At 35.1% G+C, this 26,678-nt stretch overlaps 1 protein-coding gene across 1 annotated transcript in view; it reads right to left on the bottom strand.

The window, feature by feature from the left end:
• The window catches only part of LOC120413447 (putative uncharacterized protein DDB_G0277255), a 297,006-nt gene that overhangs the window by 128,944 nt on the left and 141,384 nt on the right, over positions 1-26,678 (bottom strand). Inside the window, exon 5 of the mRNA XM_039574280.2 lies at positions 11,085-11,126. The gene's annotated coding sequence lies outside the window, so the exon portion shown is untranslated. The remainder of the gene's footprint in view (positions 1-11,084; positions 11,127-26,678) is intronic.

The following is a 26,678-nucleotide window of genomic DNA, read 5'->3' as shown; positions in this document are numbered from 1 at the left end:
TTTTTTTTCAGAAATCTTCAAAAATTTAATGAATACAGAAATTCTTATTAACTAAAACCATTAAAAATGCATTTTTCAGCAAGGATTTGATTCAGCATGTTTGGACGTTTAAACATATTTTTAATTTTTTATGAAATTCCAGTGTACAGCACCGGAAAAACTTTTTTTTGTAAAAACAAAATTCTTCAATGTATAGATATTTTAGAAGCTATTGATTGCAAATCAACTGGGTGTAATGAATTTTAAAACACATTTTTCATTTATATGTTGAAACCATGGCTCGTTACTTCAATTTTTATACTTTTGACTCCCCCCCACCCCCCTACCTCACGGCTTTGGTCAAAGTCGAGGGACAAAAACTTCAAAACATATTTGCGACGGTCTAAGTGTTATTAAGTATAAAGTATTTTGCGATTCTTTATGTTTAAAAAAATCTAAAATCAGTCTTGAAATCATGTTTTATCTTCACTTTGATCCAATCTCACATCCAGACTCAATGTCGGTTTCTTAAAACGTCAAAGTGAAGTTATTTTTTTCTGATTGGTATTCAATAAAAAAAAAAATACTGAATACTATTTATATAATGTCTACAATTTATTATTTTTTGCACAGTCAAATATTAGGTAATGACGATTTGACATATTTTTAATGTTTTCTAATGTTTTAAACTATTAGTCGAGTTTTACTTATTCTTATTTTTGCAAAGCTGGTTCCATCCAGCTGCCGTTAAAACAATCGATTTATTATCATCAAGGGACTAACGTGCGAAACACAACTATCCCCACAAGTCATTGAACCTTATTACCTAATATTTCACCTCTTCTAATATTCACCTTCTCGATAGTTTCGGGGAAAAATTATGCCACCAAATTGGTCCCGGGCCCATCCTCCGCCGTTAACGGCTTGCGCTGCCGCTATCACGACGAATCTCTCACGACCATAAAGTTGTAGGACCCCAACTTTAGCCCGAGTTTATTTATTATGATTATGATTGCTGACTGGCACCTTAACAACACTTTGTCTATACAGTGTTCGAGCATCCCAAAATCAGCGCTGATTGATGGTGGTGGCCAAACTCACGCTGACTTGTCGGAGGAGCTTCCCAGAAGGTGCTAATTTTATCCCCGAGCCACAAGCTACAAAGTAAGGCTCCGCCGGAGCCGTCGCCGGAGTGGACACGGAAAGACTCAACGAATTTTGGGATCGCATAGATCTCTAGAAAAATTTAAAGTACTTGATTGAGGCACGTGACTCAATTACCTGCGAGATTGATCCAGTTCAAAGAAAAGTAACTCAATATCCAAGGACTTCATGGAGGTCCCCAGTTCTTTATCACAGTTTGTTAAGCTTTCCGTGTGGTCTTCTGAGTCCCAATTGCCTGCTTGTCTAGTGTTCAGAAGGAGGGTGCAGTCGAGTTCAGCAGACCCCCGGTTTCGTCGGATCGCTGATAACGGTTGATGATGATTATATCTCACGTCGTCATCGTCGTGGCCGGGCCAGCCCTCTTCCTGAAGAGTGGAAGAGATGCAGTTTTGGCACGAATTTGGACTCTCGATGCCACAGCTGCTGCCGCTTCAATCAGCGACATTTATGTTTTGTAATATTAATGAAATGATCATGATCGATGTGAAAGGAAACCAAACCGAACCACCTCCCGGGAGACATGACTTTTGACGCAATAGTTGGAGGCTCGAACTGGAGCTGAAGGTCCATGGGAGTCGGTAGTGCGGTTATGTAATCAATTATTATTTTGCTACTTCACTGACTTCCGCGGCGTAGAAGCCGTATAATATTTTGGGGGCCGAGGGGAAACCACATCCTGATGGAATTACTGTTTTCGGCAGATGTCAATCACGTTTGATGACGAAGGTGGCGATCGAGTTTCGAGGAAATGTTCGATCAGAAGTGGCTCCTGTTGAGTGGTACAAAACAATAAATGCCAACAAGTTCAGTAGACTCATAATTTAAAATCTGAAAGTTAAAAAAGTAATTAGACTTTTAACTACCAACCCCTCAAACGCTGCTTAACCTCGAAAATCTCGATTCGCTCGAGTGCCCGCCTAATTGACGTCGTTCGAGCACTCGTTAGTCGGATGTCATGGGAAAATGGTCGGCGTTTTTGCATACATTGTCTTGCTCTCCATGAACCAGCCAACAACCCGTTATTACCCACGTGCTCTGTTTGGCTGCGGTAGCAATGTTCCAAAGCCAACCATCCAACTAATCTTCTCAGGGAGAGATACCGTACATTTTGTGTCGCAGACGCAGAGAGCATTAAACGTAGCATAAAATTGTGTGCACCAATCCAACCAACCCAGAGCCAACATCACAGCTCATCCATAAATCATTGTCATTGAGCTTTTTTGAGCCCTTTTGCTGCAGAAACAAAACTGCACTTGCACACCAAACACACGTTCACAATATGTGCAATTCATAATAAATTCAACTTAGATTACGGGGTTTTTGCTGTGGCGTACGCAAATCGGTTTACATTTCGGTTCTGGGAGAAGGGTTTGTGGCGGATTGGGCGGTATGAGCGACACGACAAATTGGACTATGATCTGCGGTGCCGGTGCGGAGTGCAAAACCCGATTCCATCCATTGGCCTACAACAAATGGTCGGTTTGTTTTCCCATTTTGGATACTTCGTAGTATCATGGTCGGTTACAGACTGGTTCGAAGAGTTTCGGACTTCTGACTAGCGAGAGCTACAATACAAGTCACCGATTGTGATTAGACAATCAATAGTAGGGGAAATAAACCCATTTTAAGCCTAATAAGCGGTCTTGTTTGAATGATGTTGGATAATCTGGAGTGTTCCTTGAAATTCAGTAAAACCAAGTACACCAACGAGAAGAGCAACTTTTTGTGAACATTTCTGTTTATTTTCACTATTATTAAAAGTTATGCTATTTCTTTTACAAGCATTTTAAAAAAATATTTCAAAAACGCATTCTAATCAGTCGTGTGCATTGGGCCACGCCCATTTTTCTATTTTCAGCTTAGTTCTTTTTTTCTTCCAACGTTCGTTTGGGTCTGCTTCGTGCTGCCAAAATTGATGAAATTTTGAGCGAACACTCACGAAAAGTAGCATTTATAGAGAAAGTTTCCTGGCAACACCACAAGCGCTGCTGGTGGTGTTGGTGGCCACCCTTTGTTCTTTATTTGCCTTTGCCTCTCGCTCGGTTTTCTTCAGGCTTCGCTTGGAATGGGTCATCAAGATTGAAACGTCAAAAGACTTGGCGCGTTTGTTTTTTTGATGGCGCTTGCTAATCATTTACATGTTTCGGGATTATTTTTCAAGTGAGTGACTAAGTAACGGTCAAAAGAACATGTTGCCGGTAGTTGGAAGCAATTTTATATCTTAAGCGCTTTGAAATCGTTAGCGCAAGTGAAAGGATATTGATGGCGACTTTCGTTAAGCAGTTAACCTCTGATCTTGCGTGTGGATGTGTGTGCCACCAAAATGATGAGAAATGGTCTCGCAAAATAGAAATTATGATCAAAAGTGCATTAAATTTGATCTTTTTGGCCAGTAAGTGGCATACATTTGCGTGCTTACTCGAGGCGGTGCTGTTGCTGGTAAGTTTACAGCCTAAATAGTATTTTTGGAGCTTTAATCGAGCATCAAACTCCCCATATGACGAAGATAGGTGTTTGATTAGAAAGGGTATATTTCCCCTATTTTTAACTAAATGGAAAAAAAATCTGAATAAATATAAAATTGAAAAAAAAGTTTCGTAGTTTCTCTCTCTAAAATTTTAGAAGGAGTTGAACAAAAAGCCAAAAATCTGTGACTTCAACAAAATTAAAGAAATTTGAGTGCTTAAAAAAACCCGATGTAGTGCGTCCATCCCGGGAATTCCCGGGACAAAAATCCCGAGATTTTTTCCTAAACCGTGAAATCCCGAATCCCGGGATTTTCTATAATTTGTCCCGGGAATTCCCGAAATTGAAAAAAAAATCATATTTTGGTCTGGAAATTCAGATTTATAGTAGAACAATAAAATGAATTAAAATTTGTATGCAGCAAATCTCAGCATTAAATTGGCTTTTTAGGAAAAAATATTATAATTTTAATTAACAGGTCCGCAAAATGCTTAGTGCTTTAAATTTTTTTCTCTATTATTTTATTTTTTTTAAAGACTGGATATATTTACGTATATTTTCGATTTTAAATTTGAAAAAAAAAAACAATCTCATATCAAATTATTTATAATCAAACACCGGCATCTAGGGCAAATACGTACAAATGTAACGAATAAATACAGCTATTAAAGCAAAAAATAATTGCATGACGTTTTGGATGACTTCGGTTAAAACAGGAACAGAACAAAACAATTTGTACTTCCAAATGTATTGCTCTAAAATCTCCTGTACCTATTTAGACTGTAATTCTGATTTTCCCTCGGTTGCCAGTAGTAACTTGCAGATAATTTGTAAAATATGTTTTAAATAAAACAATGAATTCCAAAGTTATATAAAATATAACATTGACTGGTATCATTTAATTTATTGTCGTTTTTTGTTTTTTAGACACATAAAATAATTTTTTTAAGCTGTTTTAGTCATGTCATATAAAAATATATATAAAAGAAAAAAAATTATGAAAGAATGCTAAAGTTTTTTTTGATTAGGTTCTATAAACATATGGAAGACAAAAGCTTATTGGACCTTTAAAAAAAAACTCAAGAATTATGTAATTTGATTCGCAAATAAAAAAATAATTAATCATACTGGAATAAAAAAAAGTAGTTGATATGAAATCCTAAACACCACAAAGACAAAAAAAAAATCTTTTAGGCTATTTTAAAACTGTCGTCTTTGTTTAGATTGAAGTGAGGATTATCACCATTTGATATTATTAAGCTAATTCAATGATTTTAAGCTTGAAAACATAACAAATATAATGAAACATAGATTTTATTACTGATTCAAAAATTTCCCGAGATCCCGGGAATTCCCGGGATTCCAAAAATATTTTTCCCGTTTCCCGGGAAATTCAAAACCCGGGAAAATTGGACGCCCTAACCCGATGTAAGGTGATTTAAATTTTTTCAAACCCGATTTCAGCAGAAGATTAAAAAAGAACACACACAGCAAAAAATCCGATGGTAAAATCGCATGCAAAAGCATGCACATCACCTTCGTCAAAATAAACACTTAATATTACACACTGCATGTACAATTTTTACAAACACAAAAAAAAAGTTGCAACCGACGGGATTCAAACCCAGCACCAACAGTACGGACTGGCGCCTTAGCCCGCTCGGCCATCAGACCGATGAAGAATCGAAAGGATAAACGCATATATGAGCTTGACATTTCGGTCAAGTAGGTTTCCCATACTGATGGGCTACATATTTCAGGGTGTAATATTACATAGAATTTCATAAAATAATGCAAAATTTATTTTACACCCAGGCCTTTTACACGCAGCTGGATTACTACTTTTTTTGCTGTGTATGTATTGCTGTGTATACCAAGATTTGAGAAAAAAAAGTTTTTTTTTTTTCTATAAATATACTATAAATAAAGAGTACTTTTTCGAACTCTAATTATTTCCTCCAATGATCATCAAATCTTTTACTCAATTTGGGTAATTTTGACATATTTGTTTAGAGATATTTCTCTTATTTCAATTGATCTTTGAGCCAAATTTTTAAATTCTGGAAAATACCTACAACATTTTAATTAATTTTTTAAAGCCTAGCTTGCAAAATAGTCTGAAAATAGACTTATTGATTTTAAATATTTTTAGATTAATGATTTTGTTTTTTGTATTTTTAAGGACTTCATCATAGCTTGTACAAATTTCTACAAATAGTTATTGTTTGCTTTCAATAAGTCTTATTTTCACTCTAGGGTCAGATCACTGATTCAGATGGATTAAAAGGGCACTTTTGGAAAATGTCATGAAGTTAGGCTAATTTTTTTTAAAGCGAAGGTATATTGAAGAAGATTTTTTTAATTTCAATTCAGTTCAATTTGAGTTCTTTTTAAGTATAACAGTTCTGCTACAGAAATAAATTTTCAATTCAGAAATTTGTTGACTTTTTAGCTGAGAAAAATTCTAATGTATTTCACTTTTCATTTGTTCTTTTTATTAATTTATATGAAACTTTATCCATCTCCATATCCATCCTTATGTCAAATTTGCTCCTTATTGTTCCAATTTTTTATTTCCCTTTTAATGCTAAGGTTAAAAATTCCAAAAAACATATTTTTCAATTTGCGATATGTTTAAGGGGACCAAGAATCTTTTGTTTTTGAGAATGTTGCAAAATCTGATACCAAGGCTGTAAATTTATGAAAAAATATGATTTTGGAAATTATCGAAATACAGTCAGCAAATTTTCGAAAATGTTATTTTTTTTTTGCAATTCTAAAATATTATATGAAGTGAAAGTTCTCACGCAAAATAAATGAGAGGCTGAAAATGATCTGAGTGCTGATGTTCAAAATTCATGTTGAAATTTGTGGAAATCAGTTTTTTCAGTGTTTCCTCATTATTAGCCCATATTTTCTTATTAACGATGTCTCTGAAATATTTAATTTTTCACAAATTGGCTATTTTGTATTTTTTTATTTGAATGAAACTTTGATTTGCATTCCCTATGTCAAAATATGCGGTTTTACATAGTTAGCTTTTTCATACTCCATACGAAATAGGCATGTAATTATTCGAAAATCTGTATCTTGGGAAGGGATTTTCTGATGGATTTGGTTACTCCGACATAGTTGTCCCGCCCGTGTGGATCAATCGGACCGCACATTGGACTCCAATCCAGAGGTCGCCGGTTCGAATCCCATGGCGGGCGCTCTAAAATTCTTTGTGTAAATATGGGTATTCGGCGCCGTCGCTCCGTGCCATACTTTCATACACTTAGGAGCCCAGGGCGGCGAAGTCCTTGTAGATAAAAAGGAAGACACTAGTGGTTGGTACTAGCAATGGTGGCCGACAGCTATAAAGTCAACTTCGTTTCGACATAGTTGTAAGTTGGAATTATCAGAAATAGTTGGTACACGAAAAAATATTCAAACTTTTTATTCGCTTTATTTATATTTCGATTTTTTTTGTAGAGTTTAAGTTTACAAAGTTCAGGGTTTTGCACCATAAATCTGCTACATACTAGAGATAATCATTTTCAAAAATCTCTTGTCAAACAAAGTTTAAGAAATCATTATTAAATAAAATGTCAATCGAAAATGACTCAAAAAATTATTTTATAAAATGTAACTTGTTCATGTAATAAGCATTTTCAACTGTTTTTTGGAAATTTGTTTAATTTTTATTTCAATTTTAAAAGTACTTCATGAAGGCAAAGCTAAAAAAATACTTCATGCTGAGATACATCCTTTTAAAGTAAAAATCTTGTTTTTAGAAAGAGTTTTTCTCTGTTTCCCATAATAAAAAAGAATTTTAAAATTCCAATTTTGCAGCCATTTAAAAGCGTTAAAATAACTTATTTAAGACATTTTAAAATATTGGTCTCGAGTTTCAATTATTTTACTTAAATAAGTAGAAAATTTCACAAAAGTTTTTTTTAACCTTGAAAATCGAATCATTAGTTTCGGAGATATCGCAAGTTGTAAATTAAGGCTTTCCTGTAAATAGTGACACTGAAAAAAAAAAATGTTTTTCACTCATTTGTTCCAAATTTCATGTCACCCCCTTAAAAATCGAGGAACTAACTATATTTTATAAAACAATCAAGTTTGCAAGGAAATAGAGTGCAATTTACTAGAAATGACTGTTTAGCATGTTTGAACTCGTCTGAACATAAGTTAATTTTTTTATGATTTCGGAAAATCTTAGATTTTTTTTAACTAGTTACAACTGGTACTGATGTTTAAAGTTTATTTTTAATTTTTTTAATGTTTAAAGCACCATAATTTTTTTTTATTGGGATGTTAAAGCCATGGCTTGTTATTAATTTTTATATTTTTTTGCCATTCGATTTTTGTTAGAGTCAAGAGACATAAACTTTGAAAATTATTTGCAACGGTAAATTAAAAAAAAAAACAAAAAAATAGTGAATGAAATTTTGTCTGCTTTACGAATATATTTCTGCAAATTTGCTTTTCTTTCAGTTGTAGATAAATTGCAAAACTTTCCTAGACTTTCTTAAAATTCATGTTTATTCGTTACGTATTAAAAGAGCGCTCCCTTAGAATATAGAAAAACTAATGATTTTTTAATACTCATTAAATTTATTCATTTTCAGACAAAATATTATTGAGTGTTCAATCACAATCAGTGATTTCTCTGCTCTTAAAAAAACTAATTATGCAAAATGACTTCATATGAAGGCTGAATGCATGGACAAATCAAAATACACCAAATTTAAAATGTCAAATAATGTGAATTTCTGCATCCTTAAATGTCATTTTTAGATCTGTGGTATTTAAATTTTGTAAAAAGTCCAAAAGCTGCCAACGTGAAAAAAAAACACGGTTAATAATGTGTTCCAACTAGTTTATATCCAATGTACTAGTTTTTTTTAAAGAAAATAGTTTTTTCTCTGTTTTTTTGCGAAATTCTTAAGTGTGACTAAAATTTCAAAAAAATAGCATACACTTAACCTTATGACAACATTTCGTCATAGAATTAAACATTTTAACCAATAAAAAAAATTGTTCGGTTATATTTGGTCAAAAGTGAATAAGATAATTTACAAATTTTGATTATTTAAGACAATTTGATATATTTTTTTCTGAATTTTGCGCATCAGTTTTAACATCAATATTAGAATAATTCGAACAGGAACTTAAATATTTGGTAATGTCGTTACAGTATTATGAACTTTTCCAACAAATTTGTTGAACCAGTCTATCACTCTTGGTCTTTTAAGAGCGAGTCCACGAACAGGGCATACCCCTTTGTATGGGACGTCGTTTGGACCTCACCAATCTACCTGAAATTATCAGGGGTTGTTTGTGCAAATAAAACTAGCATCTGGCCAAAATATGAGCACTCTAGGTCAACGGGAAGTGGGGCAAATCGGGACACAAAGTTTGAAGGTTCAAAAACCTCAAAAAATTTAAAATGGCTATAACTTCGGCAAAATTCAATTTAATTTCAAAACTTAAAATGCATCTGAAAGGGCTTAAAAAATGCAACAAAATGCAGGAAGAAGCATCCCAATTGGTTAAATCTGAAGGGAGTTATTGGCATTTTAGTGAAAAAATAGCATAATTTTCAAACTGAAATAAAAAAGTGTTCCATCCAGCTAACAACTCGGTTCGACCTGCAGCTTGTAGAGGACATCTGGGACTACCATCTGAGACTGAGAACGCTTTGGGTAAGGCAGTTTAACATATTAAATTGACACTTTTACTTTTAGTGAATTTTTTTGATGTCAATTTTTGCTCGGGAAACCCCTTAGATCCCATTTTCTGGTGATTATTTTATCATATTCGTGTTCCTGAGACAATTTCACAATAGAAACATGCATAAAAATGTTTATTTTCATCCATTTTAACCCTTTAAAAAATGAAAGTTAAAAAAAATCTTCGATTCTCATTTATTGAAAATCAAGTTCGTTTCCAAGGATACTAGATGACACCAGAAAAAAGCAGCTTCTTATTTATTTTTAATTTTCATTTTTTAAAGGGTTAAAATTGATGAAAATAAACATTTTTATCCATGTTTCTATTGTGAAATTGTCTCAGAAACACGAATATGATAAAATAATCACCAGATAATGGGATCTAAGGGGTCTCCCTAGCAAAAATTGACAATAAAAAAATTCACTTAAAAGTAAAGTGTCTATTTAATATGTTAAACTGCCTTACCCAAAGCGTTCTCAGTCTCAGATGGTAGTCCCAGATGTCCCCTACAAGCTGCAGGTCGAACCGAGTTGATATCTGGATGGAACACTTTTTTATTTGAGTTTGAAAATTATGCTATTTTTTCACTAAAATGCCAATAACTCCCTTTAGGTTAAACCAATTTGGATGCTTCTCCCTGCATTTTGTTGCATTTTTTAAGCCCTTTCAGATGCATTTTGAGTTTTAAATTTGAATTGAATTTTGCCTAAGTTACAGCCATTTTAAATTTTTTGACGCTTTTGAACCTTCAAACTTTGTGTCCCGATTTGCCCCACTTCCTGTTGACCTAGAGTGCTCATATTTTGGCCAGATGCTAGTTTTATATGTACAAACAACCCCTGAAAATTTCAGGCAGATTGGTGAGGTCGATGCGAGATGGGTATGCTTTGCTCGTGGACTCGCTCTTAAGCTTTGCGAACATTGCGGTTTTGTTGCGAAAACAGAGCAAAAACATCCATTTATCATCATCATCGGTCGTTTGTGTTTGCCACTGTTATACTCTGCTTTTTTTTGTTGTGTGTTACTACAACAAGTCGTCATATTGGACAATTTGCTGGTGGGTCGCCGCAGAGGCCACCACCATGTGGCGATCAGTTTTGCATGAAATTAACAAATTAATTTAACAGTTCCATCTCACCGAAAAAAAGAAACAGAACATTGTTCAACCATGGACGATGACAGCATCGCAGAATGGTAGCACCGCATACGTGATCTGATGTTGATGGATGATGGATTGTTCGCAAATCTGGCCTGGCTGTGAACCGTTTTGTATCGCGTGCATGAATGAAGCACAGCATTCTATGGGTTATGATGACTGATGATGGTTTTGAATCTTGGAGCTTGTGAGAAAAGTGAGTCTTTGCTAATAAATCTTTGTTGACATTTGGGAATGTCGCTTTTTGTCGGCATTGGCTTCGGTGGCTGCTGAACTACTGGTGGACCCTTGTTTGTGTGTCCACCGAGGTGCACGGTGGGAAATTTCGCGGTTGGGTTTTGTGAATTGAGTGGAATGGCTTTTGTTTGGAAACAGTTGAGTGGGCAAAGTATTTTTCAATATGTGGGAGCTGTTTGATTATGTGTGGCTAACAGTGTTTCGTCAGTTGTAATTCTAACTGTTTTTTAAGTTATGTCAGTGTTTTAAATTAGTTTTTGTTAGATTCGGTGGACTTTTAATTGGCTATTTGTGTTGCATGATAGGAAAGCATAACTGATTCACAAATGGTTGTTACATTTATTCGAAGTTGGCTTACCTAAGTCATCGAGATTGAAGTTTTTGGCGATCGATTTTATTTCTGTAAAGACAAAAAAAAAAAAAAAAAGAGAAAAATTAATCATAAGTTTAGATATACTGATATTTCTGTACTGGAACTGTCATTTGAAACTTATCAATTCTTCTTGGAAAATCACATGGCGTAAATGGGATCTGGACAATTTCTGTGTACTTTACCCCGTTTCTAATTGTTTCCTCCCAATTTTTCTGGCCACCAAAACTCAACCAATTTTCCTCGTCCGGCCCTCGCCAGGAAGCTTCGTTACGCCAAGGCGAGGTCAAACAAAACCGTCTGAACTCTTCAACTTCCTCGGAGGTGCGCGCGTCTGATGGAGTTGGAGTTTAATGAGTAAAAGTTTAACCAGAAATCATCTTCGAACCAAGCAAAACAAAACCCCCTCGTCGAGACGGGGGGCCTCCTATTCAGCGAGCTTCTGACGAGCTCGTCCTAAACGAGGAGGGGAGGCACGATGTCGTAATGGATGAACGTTATGCTATTCATTTACGCGGGGGTCTCCCGGCAGGCCTCTCTAAGATGATGCATAATTGAAACGCCGTTGTTCAGTGGCCACCCCGTGCAGAAGCAGCCGCGGTACAAAAGTGCAGGCTGTTTTTTGTTTGCCCCTTAAACAAGATCATCATAGGGGAGCAACGGCAGCGAACCGACTGAGACTGTTTAATCTTGGAAGGCCCTCGTTTGACGAGGGTTTCTCGCCTTTCGTCTGGGAGCGGGAAGCACAGTTGGAAGAACTGGAAGAAGATTGTTAATTTTCAACATTTTGTCTTCTAAAAATGACAGGCAATTTGCCAATAAAAAAAACCAAGATTTTCTAACAGGATTACTGTTACCAACGCATTTAAGTGAATTGAAACATTTTGATTTTTGAGGAATTTCATAAGGGACCATCCATAAACCACGTGGACACTTTTTTGGTATTCTCAACCCCCCCCCCCCCCCTTCGTGGACAATTGTTCATACAAAAAAAATCTTTTTTGTATGGAGCGTGGACAATCGCCATACCCCCCCCCCCCCCCCCTAAATTGTCCACGTGGTTTATGGATGGTCCCTAAGGAAGATGGTGATTTTATAACATATTTTACAAGAAAAGAAACTGAATGTTTATGAATTCAATTTATTCATGAAATTAATTAGAAAGAGATCAATTCTCTACGAAATTTTTGATATTTTTTTTGTCTAGCTATTCCAACTCTCTAAGACCAAAGAACTACTATTTATCAATGGTTTGCCCATACAAGTCTCCATACAATTTTGGCAGCTATTCATACAAAAGTGGTACCTATGTAAATATCCAAAAATCTATATCTAGGGAAGAAATTTTATAATCGATTTGATGTCTTACAACATGTTGTAAGTACTGGTTAAGACTGTTCTGAAAAAGCTGTACTCTAAAAAAAAACAATTTTTTTTGTGCTTAAAGTTCATTTTTCAAAATCCGATTTCCGAAATTTTCGAATTTTTCGCCACTTTATGTTCAAGGCTAAGAAAAAAAAAGATTTTTAGAAAAGTGTCCATAAGTTTGTCATAGGTGATTATTTCGTAAAATATTTTTTCGTAGAGTTGATAAAATTTGACTAAGAAACATGGAAGATTGATAAAACCACTCATATACAAACAAATTAATAAAATAAAAGTTTTCAAATCCATTGCAAATTTTATTTCGAGTTCTCCTTCCCCTCTCAAAAATATCCTCAAAAAATCAGAGGGCAAAAACAAAAGTTGAATAACATTAAAATGATCATATTAAAATAAAATAGAAACAATAGAATTGATTTTTTTACGCATATTTATGCATTTTCAATCTAAAAAGACTTTTAAATATCTACAAAAAAAAAAAAAATTAGGACCACAAATCGGTAAAAGACGCAGGTTTTTTTTGGAAAATTTTTCAACAATTCATTGATATTCTGCAAAATTTTACATTATTTTGCGATACTTTTTTGTTTCGAAATTTCGAAAATTAGGCTTGAAAATTAGTTTTTTAATTAAATTGTGCCCCCCCCCCTGATGATTTGCCTCCTGCACAAAATTATGAATTGCTTATATCTTCTCTAAAACTAATGGTTCGATTTTCAGTGCAAAAAATGAACCAATCGTGAAATTTTCTGAGAACTCTTTTTCGACTAAAATATATTGAAAATAGCAAAATCAAAACTAAATTTTCAAAAAGGCATTAAATTAATATTTACGTACTATTAAATAGATAGCATTGAGTTTAAAATTTTCAAACTATTTTTCTCAAGGAGATGAAAAAAATAGTTAATGGTTCATTATTTGACACTGAACATCGGAATATTTGATTCCGAGGTATCATTAATTAATTTAGTACAAAATTGGAGACACTCAAAAAACTTCAATTTTATTGTTTCTTTATATGTGAGTGACCGTATCTTAGGAACAAAAAAAAATAATCTTGAATTTTTCTTAGCCGAATCGATAGGAAATTTTCTCAGCCCTTTGAAGAAATATTTTCAGAAAATAGCAATTATTAGCACATTTAAAAAAAAAAAACGAAAATTGATGATTTGGTCTCAACATTGAACTAGAAGTGAATCAAAAACGGTGCACTTTTTCATAAAATGTGTAAAGTACTCGATTGCAAATCCGATTTTTTAAAGGTTTGTTTGCATGAAATTTACTAAAAAATCATTTTGGATCCCCCTACACGTAAAATAATTGAAAATCTGAAAAAAACGCTTTTCCAAATTATTTTTTTAATAACTAAAAGATTTAAAAGATTTATTTAAAAAATGGGTATATTTTTTAAAGTGTGTTACTAACGTCATGATTCGAAATCCGGACACTTAGTAGCATATCATTTGTATTATAGCTGGCAAAAAATCATGTAATAAGTTGGAAATGTAGAAATATCATCAGGATATAGTATAAACAGTTAGTTTTAAGAAAATGCATGCAAAATATTCCTCTTCTAAAAAAATTTCATCAAAATTTTAAAATTAAAATGACTTGTTGTGCTTCGAATCCCGGACACTTATAAAAGCTGATTCGAAATCCGGACACTTTTGCTTCGAATTCCGGACACTCGATTTTACTTACGAATCGCACAAATTTGGACTGAAATGTTAGTGAATGGCATTCTTTAGGTCTCAAATAAGCTGTTTACATAAAAATAATCGATAGTTTATATACAAATTTGCTAGAATTTAAGGAAATCGAAACCATACATTTCTGCTTTGCCTTCCCGGTGCTTCGAACGCCTATGAAATATTTCAAGTGCAATGTTTCGCATTTTTGGTAAACTTATATTTTTATTGTATTTAATTGTTTTGGCATTAACTACAGCGTTCAAACAAACTTTAAATGCAAGTTGATGTTGGATTTCATCAAATAACACAGTTTTGACATTCATTATGCGAACTTATATCCAAATAATTGATAAAACAAGATGAAGTGTCCGGGTTTCGAAGCGTCCGGGAATTCGAATCATGACGTTAGTTAACTTTATACAAATTTGTAAAGCCTTTAAAAAGTATAAAAAAATAATTTGGAAATTACACAACCTTCTCAGAACTGGGCAAATTTTTATATATTTTTTTGTTTTTGGTTAGAATAAAGCTTTAGGATCAAGACAGTTTTTTTGTATCATTAGTTAGTCTGTTAAAATCGCCGTATAGATTTGGTAGCTATAAATACTTAATATCAATATCAATATATTTTTGGTCTTGTGAACGGATTTTCTGATCGATTTCATAATTTTGGCAAAGTTTTACTGCCGTTCTACGCATAATTGTCCCATGTCATTTTTGGACGATATTGACTTTTTGACATTTTTAAGTTTAGTTTGACATAAACTTTAAGAAAAACACATAAAATCTGGTACTTTGTTCGGAAACTCATTAAAAACAACACCAAGTCTGTTTGTCCCATCGTTAAAGTTCTACGCATAATTGTCCCACCAAGTATTTTCTTATACGGAATCATCAGTTTTACGAAGCATTATGTCCTGTTTACCTGTTGTATAGCAAGAGGATCACAAATAAGAGTGATAAACTGCTAACTGGGGCGACTAGGGACACTTGGAGCGAATAGGAACCCACGGGACAATTATGCGTAGAAACACAGAAATCAGTCGAAAAATTTCAATCGCGTTTTTCTCAGTTGCACTTTTTTGAACATGGGACAATTATGCGTAGAACGGCAGTTTAGTACATGTAAATAGTGTATTTTTGTATAAATATTTATCAAAATAAAATTAAATACATCGAATAACCATTTTAAAAACCTGTCAAAAGATTGTTGTAATTCACAGAAAAAAATATTTGTGTTTTTTTTGTGATAATAAAATAAAATAACTTAATTTGGACATTTTTAAATAATTTGTTCAGATATGAAAAACTTTTGAAAGGAGCAGAAAATTTCACTAAAGTTCCATTTTTTTAGCATTGAAAATTTAAATTTACCCATTGATGTCCGAGACATCGATATTTAAAAAAGTGGGTCAAACTAGCTGACATTGAAAAAAAAAAAAATCATTTACAGAATCTGAATCTAAGAAACAAAAAGTACAATTGAAAATGTTTTAAGTGTACACAGCAACCAAGGAAGTTGTTACCTTCTTATTCCATAATTGTTGAACTTACGGACCCAATCCTAAAAAAACTGATAAAAAAATTTACAAATTTTGTTGTAAATCTTTATGGAAATAGCAGCTTAAAGAATGAATAAAAAACATATCGATATTTCCCGTTGTTTTTAAGATACTAAAATGTCTGTAACAAAAATCTCTGGTTGATGTGCACCGTTAAAAGAAAAAACGTAGGAAGTGTAAGGTGCTTTTCGCTCATCATTTTTTAAAACACTTAAAAACATGTTTTTTTTTGTTGAAAATTTAATCCTTATCTTTTGAAAACGGTGCACTTTATTTAAAAAGTTAAAGTTATTTTGACTTTGCAATTAAAAAAAATTGTTGCAAATTTTGTAAGATCATTTTTTTTTCAAAAATATCTTCACTCCGGTACCGAATTTTGCGCCATTGCCAATGTTTACAATTTTAATGTAGATAAACATATAAAAAATCGAAATTGATTTAAGTTTTGGAAATTTAACTTTAAGGGGTTACATACATGTAAATCGACAAAAATGTAAGAGGTTGGTTTGGGCACACACTTATTTTTTTTTAAATTATGTATTAAGGGCATAAAAATACATATTTTCAACTATTATCAATATAAATTTGAAGATATTTGGTTGTATCATTGCCGAGATATAGCCATTTTAAGTTAGCAGTTTCAAAAAACGGGTGCCACGATATCTCCACACTGCTTTGACCAAATCGGCTCAAAATTTTGGTGAAGCCTCGTTAAACCGGTCCTGTGTGCATGACGAAGCCTGATTTTCAAAAAGTTTGTTTGAAAAAAAGATAAAAATAAAAATATATATAAACGCCAGTTTCAGATCTTTGTATTTTTTTAAAAAAGCAAAATTTCAAAATCGGGCTTCGTCATGCACACGGAATATGTCTTGGGAGTCTTCTCCCCAAATTTCAGCCAATTTGGTCCATCCCATCTCGAGTTATCGTGGCACCCGTAAATCAACTCGGTGTTCAGAGAAAAACGCTCACAAAGTTCGACAGTTCGCTTTGCGCATGGCATAATTTTGAACGTAAATCGTCTCTTACTCAGTTTAATCATGAAATATCTTCATGAAACTTTCAGGAGTGATTGAAAATCACCTTTTTAGTGGATTTATTAAATTTTCTGAAATATGAAATTTTTGATTTTCTACAAGTATGAAAAATACAAATTAAAAAAAAACGGATAGTTTGTTTTCCGCGCGCATATTTTTTTGAGGGCTTGATTATAACCTCTAATTTTGCCAAAGACACCATATAAGTTAGAAAATCCAGAACATTTGCGAAGTTCCACATGCCCATTTTGACCAGCTATGGAGCAGGTATGGAGACTTGTAAAAAAAAATGATGATGCAAAATGGTTCCAATTCGTATAGGGAATCCATGGAGAAAGTTTCATAGAAATACAAATTGAAAATTTCGAAAAAAGCGAAATTGTTAAGAATAAACCTAATGTTAAAATAAAGTTGAAAACAAAACACTCAAACATAAGTAAATTAAGAATACAAAAGTTCCCCTTGTAAAACAACAATGTTGAAAAAAATAATTTTACAACAGACAAAACATTCTTATTGATTTTCACTGTGCCCTCGGTGCGTGTGGGTGAGGGCAGTTGCGTTTTCCTTTACCCTTACCCCCCCTCCACATTCACTCTCCTCTCCCTTACAATCGAAATGAGAGGGTTAATGAGAAAGGGGCAAACATGGCAAGCAAGCGCGTCTCTGTGTGGTCATAACGTGTGCTCTGCTCACTTACTGGTGCCCTCGAGAGGGATGATTTATGGTTACAATGATGCTGCTACAACAACAACAGCCACCTCTCAAGGGGCTAATACTAATAAGGAGTGTTTTTGCCCATTTTTTTCGGAACAACTCTAGTGGCTATGTTTAGACGACCACTGATCCGGCAGGAGGGGAAAAAAGTGCTGTGACCACACAAAGGCTGTGATTTTGAGAAAGCTCTCTTGGATAACTTTCGTGATGGGGTTGAGGGTGGTGCGTGTGTGCGGAAGGTTTGTGGCGCTTCAATTTTGCGCGGACGCGCAAAAAAGCTTCTTTTAATGACTGTTTTTCGCCAAATCGAACGGATCCGGTGGGTGAAAACATTAACTAGTTTTTTATGTGTTTTTTTGGGGTGGGTTGATGAGCAGCGACTGGGGCTGGTTTTTGGGGATGTAAACATAAGGATGGCGACTCTGTTATTATGACGTCATGGAAGGAAAAACAAAGCGATTGGGTAATAAGAAATAAACAACTTTTTTTGAAAGTTGAACAATATCGTAACAAAGAAATACGTAACAATTCCTTTAGAGTAAAGTAATTATGTTAGAAATTATTATTATTATTAAAATATTTCAACATTGTGAAAGTATTTCATTTGAAAAATATTACTGAAATAACGTTGCAAAATTTATGAAACAAAGGTTCAAACTCAACAAGGCATCTAATAGCAATAATTTATCATCAAAACTGTACATTCTTAATGGTAACGAGTTCAGATTTCAAAACACCCTCCATTACTGCACAAGTGCAATTTCCCCGTTGTCGTAATACGACGGTCATTCCCTTTCTTGAGGTTGTCCAGCCAAATGTAATTGACTCCAACGCGCTCCGTTCAGCTTAAAACCCTGGCGATTAATCTTGTCTCAGTAGCTTGCTCAACCCAAAGTTAAGTACCCGGCCGACTTCTAGAGAGCGGAGAAAGCCCCCGACCTGATTTCAACCAAACAATTTCAGCAAACAGCAGGTATTCAGAAAAAAGGGTACTCCAATTTGAAGTACTAATGGTCTGCGATGACGCGGTGTTGTAATTCGAGTACCACGTCAAGTATCACCCCTTCTGAAAGAGTGGCTCGATTCGGTAATGTTCGAATTCACTTTGCATAATCAATGCACTGCACTTTTGAAAGCTTCCCGGCGTGTGTCTCACTCTCGAGATCTCTCCCCCCAGGAAACCCACTTCTGCATCTAATCGCCGATTCTCCACACGAACGGGCTAATTCTGTACCGCCAATAATCTCCATTTTTCACTTTCATTTCACACTATTTATACCGCCCGGAGTTCGGACCCCCTTAATGAATGGCGGTCCGCCATCCCGGTAACGTCCAGCCATTCATCACCTGGCGGTTACGAATCGGCGGCATCCCGCCGGAGGGTCGCTCGGACCCTCGGGGCACCTTGGCCGGGTACGGCACTAGAGATCTGTAATCGCGCGCACAATTGGCATTAGTTACTCGTTCGTTCATTAAGTACATGATTTTCAATGGGTGGCTTTTTTAACCTACCCCTAGGGGGTTAGGAGGTGAGGTGGTAGGACTGTTCAGGACCCAACTACGGGTAGCCGGTGAAACTTGGCAGCAGCACGGGCTCAGCATACGCGAAATGGACCATCGGCACACGTGCTGAGCTTTTGTGGGAATGCCACGAGCGTGGGGTATTTGTATTTAAGAGACGCGTGGCTGGCGCATGAATTCCTGAAGACTGGGGTTAAGGAATTCCAGTAGATGATTTAAAAGGAAGTTCATTGGACGATTATGTTGAGCGAGGATCTTTGATATTATCACTTATTTGGTGAAAAATGAATGTTGAAATAAACTTTAACTTTTATTCAGAATTTTAAATAATTTTATAATAAATAATTTTAAATTTTCAACTGTTATACTGCCCCTGATCGCATAAATGTCCCATATGCATTTTCATCGCTTTAGAGTTATGAATGCAGTTTGGTTCAAAGTCGTGTGCTCTTTCAAGAAGGCTACAACATCCAGTACTTTGTTCTAGAAATCAGGAGGATATCCAGTTTTTTTTTGCGAAAATTTCCCAAGTAACATTTTTTTCAAGGAGTTCTACAAGAGCTCTTCAAGATAGCTACAGCATAGCAGTTTGGACCGCGGTAGGATAAAATTCTCTTCAGAACTTCTTCAGGAGTTTGGAAGAGTACTTGAAGAGAGTTTTATCCTACCGCGGTCCAAACTGCTATGCTGTAGCTATCTTGAAGAGCTCTTGTAGAACTCCTTGAAAAAAATGTTACTTGGGTTAACACGTAACCTTATGTGTGGGAAAAATTTTAAATGCATTTTGCTCAGCTTGCTGTATGGGCCATTTATGCGACCATGGGCAGTATATTGAATTTACATTTGAAGAGTATAATAATATAAATTTTAAAAGGTGAAATTTTTAAGACTTTTTTGACATTGCGTGCTTTGTTTTAAACATTTGACAAACATCGTTAAGAAGAACTCTTACATTTCAAATATCTTTGGTTTACTAATTTGACTTGTTTTATGTGACTATGCCAATGTTTTGGGAAAATCATGTTATTTTCAAGGCAATCTTTAACCATGTTTTAAACTAATATTTATTACTCTTTATGTATAAATAAGTGTGCAGATTTTTTTTCTGTTTTAGCCTGGATAATGCTGTAGCACACTTTATTGTCTAATCTAATCTAATCGAACACAAGCGCAGCCAGTTCGAAGAAAGCATCCTGGAAGAACTTGGGGTTAGATTACGCCCCATGTTCTTTCTTGTCAATATTAATTATTGCGGTACACTCGAGTTACCCCGAAGATGTATTGCATAAATTAAAGCGGCCAGGCCTACTACGTTGCATTAACCGCAGAGACAGATTCTGTGAACGGAGCACATTTAACAGAATCAACAGGGGAGGAAGGATGCGTGGACATACCGTACCAAACGCTCCGGATCAGTTGTGGTTGGGTGTGTTAGTGTAAATTTGGCAAATAATAATAATATTTTTATGTGGTAAGGGGGAGAGGGGGAGAAGTGGGGAGGAAATTGGGTTTGGAGAAAGGGAAGTGTTATAGGGATATATCATTTGATCAATAGAATATAATATTGTATTCATAAGGGGAAAAAACATCTGGTAAATAATGATTAATGTTAAGGAATGATATCACCAAATTAGGATTCTACAGCTCAAGCTGTATTCAAACGTATCACCAAATGCCACTTGATTCGCAATTCTTTTGAGACTTCTGGACTTGATCAGCTGAACATCTGGCAGCAAACCTGGTATTGACGGACGGTAAATTCTAGCTGCTGGAAGAGCATCTGGCAATCACTGGTACTTGCCATGACCAAAAATGTGGAAACAATCTTCGTAGTTTAACACAAAAGGGAGTAAATCGTTTTAAGGAAATTAATTGAGATACGAAAGAGCTGTCACAATTTTAAGCACCGTAAAATTTTATGCTGTAGCACACTTTATTAGGTTGTTTTTCGGCTCAGCAGTCACTTTATTGTGACATGAAATCTAATGGTTTAAGTTTATATTTGAAAAATGTGAAAAACACTTTAAAAATAGGAAAATTGACTGGAAATATTTATCAATGCATCAATGCAATCAATGCATTTAAAAATAAATACTAAAGAAGAATTAAGAAAAACATAAATCAAGAAAGTAAAGCTTATTCGTAGAAAAAAATTGCTCAAAATTACCAAATACGGAAATTAAAAAAAAACGTGCTTGTGAATAGTTGAAAATCTGTACATTGAGAAGGGATTTTCTGATTGATTTGGTGTTTTCGACAAAGTTAGGAATTTCGGATTAAGACAAACGGAAATAAATATGATTTGTTATATTAAAAAAAACTGAGAGTTAAATTCCCTAAATATGTAATGTTAATTTTAGATTTTTTATAAGTGTAAGAGGACTTAAAAAGACATCTTTTGCGCTTAGGGTGCAAAATCTGGTACCGGAAAAATGATTTCTTGAATTTTAGAAGATGCAAACCAAATTTGCAATCGTAAATGACTTTACTTTTTTTATATAGAGCACCGTTTTCAAGTTGTAGGCATTTTAGGTTTTTTTTTCGCAAAATTTTATTTTTTGCAATTTGATATACATTATTAGGCAAATATTTTTCAAAGTTTATGTCACCCCCCTCTAAAATTAGCCCGAAAAATCAGGTGTAAAATGCATTTTAAAACAGTTCATCCAAATGTTAAAATCATTGCTTGTAATTCCAATTTATATATGTTTTTTGCCATCCCCGTCACGACTTTTAAAAGAGTCGAGGGAAATAAAGTTCAAAACATATTTTTTAAAGAGCTGAAAAAAGCTGTCTCCTAAATTTTTTTTTGTTTGCGCTGTTGATCTGCTGGTACAGTCCAGACTCGATTATCCGAAGGCCTCGGAAAAAATCTCACTTCGGATAATAGAAACACGAAATAAATTTGTTTTCGTTGTCTTATTTTTGATTGTCGAGTTTAAATATGAGCCCTAAACTACGCCAAGTGATTTAGAATTTTTGAATCCAAGATGGCGGCCAATATAGTGGTGAATAAACGCATATTATTATTGTATAGGTGATCAACTATTCCAATTTGACTTAAATGGGGTCGCAGTTAAAAAGTGAAACTTTTGTGAAATTTTCTACCATTTTCGATAAAAATGATTCCGAAACTTTAGATTTAAGTAATAAAAAGTCAAATACAAAAAAGGGATTTTCTTTCCGTGTACCATTTTTTTCTGAAAAGTCCTAATCAAAACCTATAACTGTGCCGTTAACACCAAGTCGATCAGAAAATTCTTTCTCAAGATACAGATTTGCAAATAATACCTGTCCATTGAAATTCACTAGCCCACGAAATTGAATGGAGCCTTGTATGGAAAAACTACTGATGCATAATAGCATCTTTTGACAAAGGGAATGCATGGTCAAAGTTTCATCCAATAAAAAAAAAAACAGAATTAAAAATCTCGAAAAATTGCAAAACTCTAGAAAGTTACTCAGCTGTCAAAGTTGCAAAAAGAGATATGTATGTGCGAAAAATGAATTAAAACAATTTATTTAAGAAAAATGTATTCTTTGCAAAAAATTTCTTTTTGTAAAATCATAATTTTTAACAGTTTCTCAATCCGTGCCAATCTAAAGTTTAAATCGTTTCTAAAACTGTGTCACTCGGCAAAATTTACTACATAATTATCCGATGTACGGTTACGTCAAGCTAGAAGATCTAAGCTTAATCGCGGAATGGCCCCAAATTTAACGCCTCAACATTTTAAGCTTGCTCGCACCTTCCGGAAATATCTCAAATTTGGGACGAAAAAAACTAAATTGCTCATTATTCGTACCCCAGCGTCTAGAACTAGTTCTCACACTAATCATTTTCATCGTGAAATTATCTCTTTTTTTCTGCTCACCCCAAACTTTAAGTCACCACGCGTACCAAAGTGATTTATAGCGACAACAATGCGTAGCCGCGTAGAATTTGTACGAGACAAAATTTACGACCCGGCTACCGTAAACTTGGGGTCTTCCCCCCAACCGGGTGGCATCTCGCGTACAGATAAAAGTGACCCAGAAAGCGGACTCAGTGGGTCGCTGTCGGGAAATTGTTGATAATTGGAGGAAATATTTCACGAGAATGACTTGAACGACGACGCTGGCGTTCATAACTGTGCTTTCATCGCTGAAAGGTGGGACCCCCAACGACGAGTCGCGGGGTCCCAATTACCTAGTCGCAATCTAATCAATTAGCAAGCGGCTGGAAGATCTCGTAGGGTCACATCGCTCAACGCAGCAGAGTGTCAAAATTGAGTCATGGCCGCCGGAACCATGCGTGAGAATGGGAACTCAATCGGAAACAAAAGGCTTTTAATCAACGCCTACTCGGTTCCAGCTCGTTGGAATCGGTGAAGATCTTCAAGACCCAATAGTAGGCTGGAAAGTCAGAGGATTTCATGGCATACTTTGAGGTCGAATCGATTTAGTGAGGTTAGGAGACGCGGACATCAACAATGCACCGACAAACGTCAAATCTCGGTTGCACGTATGATCTTGATGGCGTTGCAGATGGATGACGGAGGAAGCTTTTATGGAAAATGACATGTTTAGGTTAAGTCGGCTTCGGGCGCGATGATGGCATCGGGGGTTGAAATTATAACCTAACCCTTGCGAGAGTGTGTGAATGGGCTGTCAAATGCACGCTTTGCAACTCGTTATGGAAAAATTACAATAAGGGGAGGTGACGAGGGAAAAGACATTTGGATAATGGTGGTCACCAGACTGTGCGCTAATGTGGCGACGGACGGCTGAATTTTCTTTGTTTTGCGTTTGTCAATTAGTTTGTGAGGTTAACAGACCCATTTGAGGTTATGGTCAGTGAAAATTGAAAGTTTGAATAAAAGTATTGTGAGAATTTATATTTTTCCATTTCAATTTATCGTAACTATCAAGTTACAACTCAATCGTGTGCGCATCTCATGGCTAGCTTCGATTTTCTTCAAATCCCATTGGCGTGAGTTCGAGGCTTGAAAATTGAACAACGAGCGTGAAAGATTTCAAAAATTTTAACGCCAAATCAAAACTGCCCCCAGCGAGCAAACATCGCAATCATTCCGCCACAATTCATCATCGCCGAAGGGGTGGTTATTGGGTTTGAGCATTTTTCTTGGCTTCGGAGCAAATAGAGTTGGGTGCGGTTTTTACTGCCCAATCGGATGTGGTAACCTAGTTCAGTTTTATCTAATCTTTTAATTATGTTTGTTTTGATTTTGAGCCTAATTTATAAAAAATTAACAAATTGAGACTTTAAAACTGTTTGGAAGTAATTTAAATTTTGGGAAAAAAACATTTCCAATATTTGAAAAAAATATATTTTAGTTTTAAGCGGCTCCACCCTAATTTTGTACGCCCCGTGAGAAATGTGTGTCAATCATTCGATCGGTTTCCTCCGCAGGCTAAATTGAGCTGTTTGGAACTGGTAGTTGCTGTTATACAAACATTTCGTGCTGGTTGAAAAGAAATGTCTCCGGTCTCGCCAATCGGTTATGAAGTCATTATCACCGGCTGGGTGGCAATCGGATCTTGATAATTTGCAAAAAAAAAAACGTGTTAAAGGATACAATTTTATGATTTTTTTCAAATTCACATTCTCTAGTTAGCTTTAAGTCCTCTTCGAAAATTTCTTAATTTTGACAAACACAACTTCTCCCTCCAAAAATAACTTAATAAGTCATAAACTTTATTTTCACTTGCAAATTACATTCTCCCCTTCCCACAAAATGTTCACAAATCATCGTAAAAGTTGGCCCAGACCGCACGCGTCTGGCAGGCAGCCCATCGGGGATGAAACTTTTGAACATTCCCAATCCCACAAAAGTATGAGGGAGAGCATTACCATTTCCAGCCAAACTTTTGCGCGGTGGGTGGGAAATTCTTCACGACAGTCCAACCTGCAGACTGCTGGAAGCAACTTGGAAATCCCGTTTTTCTCAGTTTCAATGCATTGTTTTCAGCGCGCGGTTTTATTATGACTCGAACTTCCAGACCATAAAATGGCAGTTCCGGCCACCGAAAGGGGGGGGAGCTGTGAATTAAGTCACTTGTCATTGCGAGACTTGGCACAGATTTTTCTTTTTTCTTTTTTTTCTGTTATGAAGTTCTCTGCTGTTCAATTTCTTCTTCTTCTTATAGGGTAACGGGTCAATTGTTGGACGCAGTAAATTTCTGTTTGAAACTTAAATCTCCATTGCTGATTGGTATTTTTTAAACTTTCAAACGATGACTAAGTAAACACTTTGAAGCAATCAACGATCCTTGCAAGAAGCAGAAGAGCGCTGATCCGCCAACGCCAACGTCTTCAAGACCTCCAAGCGCGGCGTGACGTGTGATGAGATTGCTCGTTTCCCACACACCTCAACCTAAAAGTAAGCACAAGAACAACACCCGCGGCAAACAGCCCGACAGGTTGAAACCTGTACAACAGTAATGGATAGTATAATGAGTGTGAAAATAGGATGTTGATCGCACCCTATTAAGGCCGCCACCTTAATACGGCCGCTTGACAAGTTGAACATGACAGGTTGTCTTCTAATTGGTGTCATTTAAAAATTAAATTGGAAATTGAGACTTCAGTTTTGATGGGATCAAAGTTATGAGTGACTTTAGTAACAAGCGAACTTTTCTCACGAACATAAGTGGGACTTGAAGAAACCCGAAAATGTCTCCCGAACTCTCAGCTGAATATCAATTAGCAATCGTTGATTTCTTTTGATTGATTTGATTTGATGTGCTTTCATTGTTAAGGGCCTTTCATGAACCATGTGGATTTATTTTTTATTTTTAATAATACAGAATTCATTCGAAAAGTTTAGGATAATTTGATAAAGCGTGCCGTTTTTTGGTTTAACCATATCTTTTGAAAAAATACTCAGAAAATTTTAAACAATTTAATAAAAAAAATAATGAAATTAAGAAAACATTATTGACTGACAATTCAAAATAGCTTATAACATAATTGTAAATATTTTTTTCAGAGATGGACGAGGATAAACAGAATTATAAAATAAAAAAAAAATCTGAAAAAATACCTGATAACGGTTACGATAGATTTCAGTTTAATACTTTTCAATTGCAAACGCTTTTTAACATCCAAAAACGATTTAGAAACCCGAGCAGGGGTTAATAACACGGGAATACCAAATTTTGGTATTACTTGGGCAAATAACAGCGACCAAAATGTGCCCTTGGTTGCCCAGTAATAGATGGTAAAATACCATGAAATCATACCAAAATCTTGTATGTGGAAGGGCACAACAATATCAAACCATGTTATTCCAAAGGTAAAATAATACCACAAAATAAAACCATTTCAATACCAAGTTGAGGTCTTCTGGATTTTTGAACATTGCTTGAATACCAAAACTTGGTATTACCATGGTTGTATTTTTAGGTATTCCCGCGCCCTTGGAAAAACATATTTTTGTATTCCTGTGGTCTTCCACAAACATGATTTTGGTATGATTTCATGGTATTTTACCATCTATTACTGGGCAACCAAGAGCACATTTTGGTCTCTGGGTTTTGAACAAGTAATACCAAAATTTGGTATTTTCATACCATTTTTAGTGCAGCAGTTGCAGTTAGTGAAAAAACGGAAATGATCCATATGCAACAGCCAAATCTACTCACCTGATGATTCCATGTTGTCCTTAG

Source organism: Culex pipiens, chromosome 3 (assembly GCF_016801865.2).
Source record: "Culex pipiens pallens isolate TS chromosome 3, TS_CPP_V2, whole genome shotgun sequence".
Classification (NCBI taxonomy): Eukaryota; Metazoa; Arthropoda; class Insecta; order Diptera; family Culicidae; genus Culex; species Culex pipiens.
The sequence above is the reverse complement of the archived record's forward strand: the minus strand, read 5'-3'. Positions and strand labels throughout refer to the sequence as shown.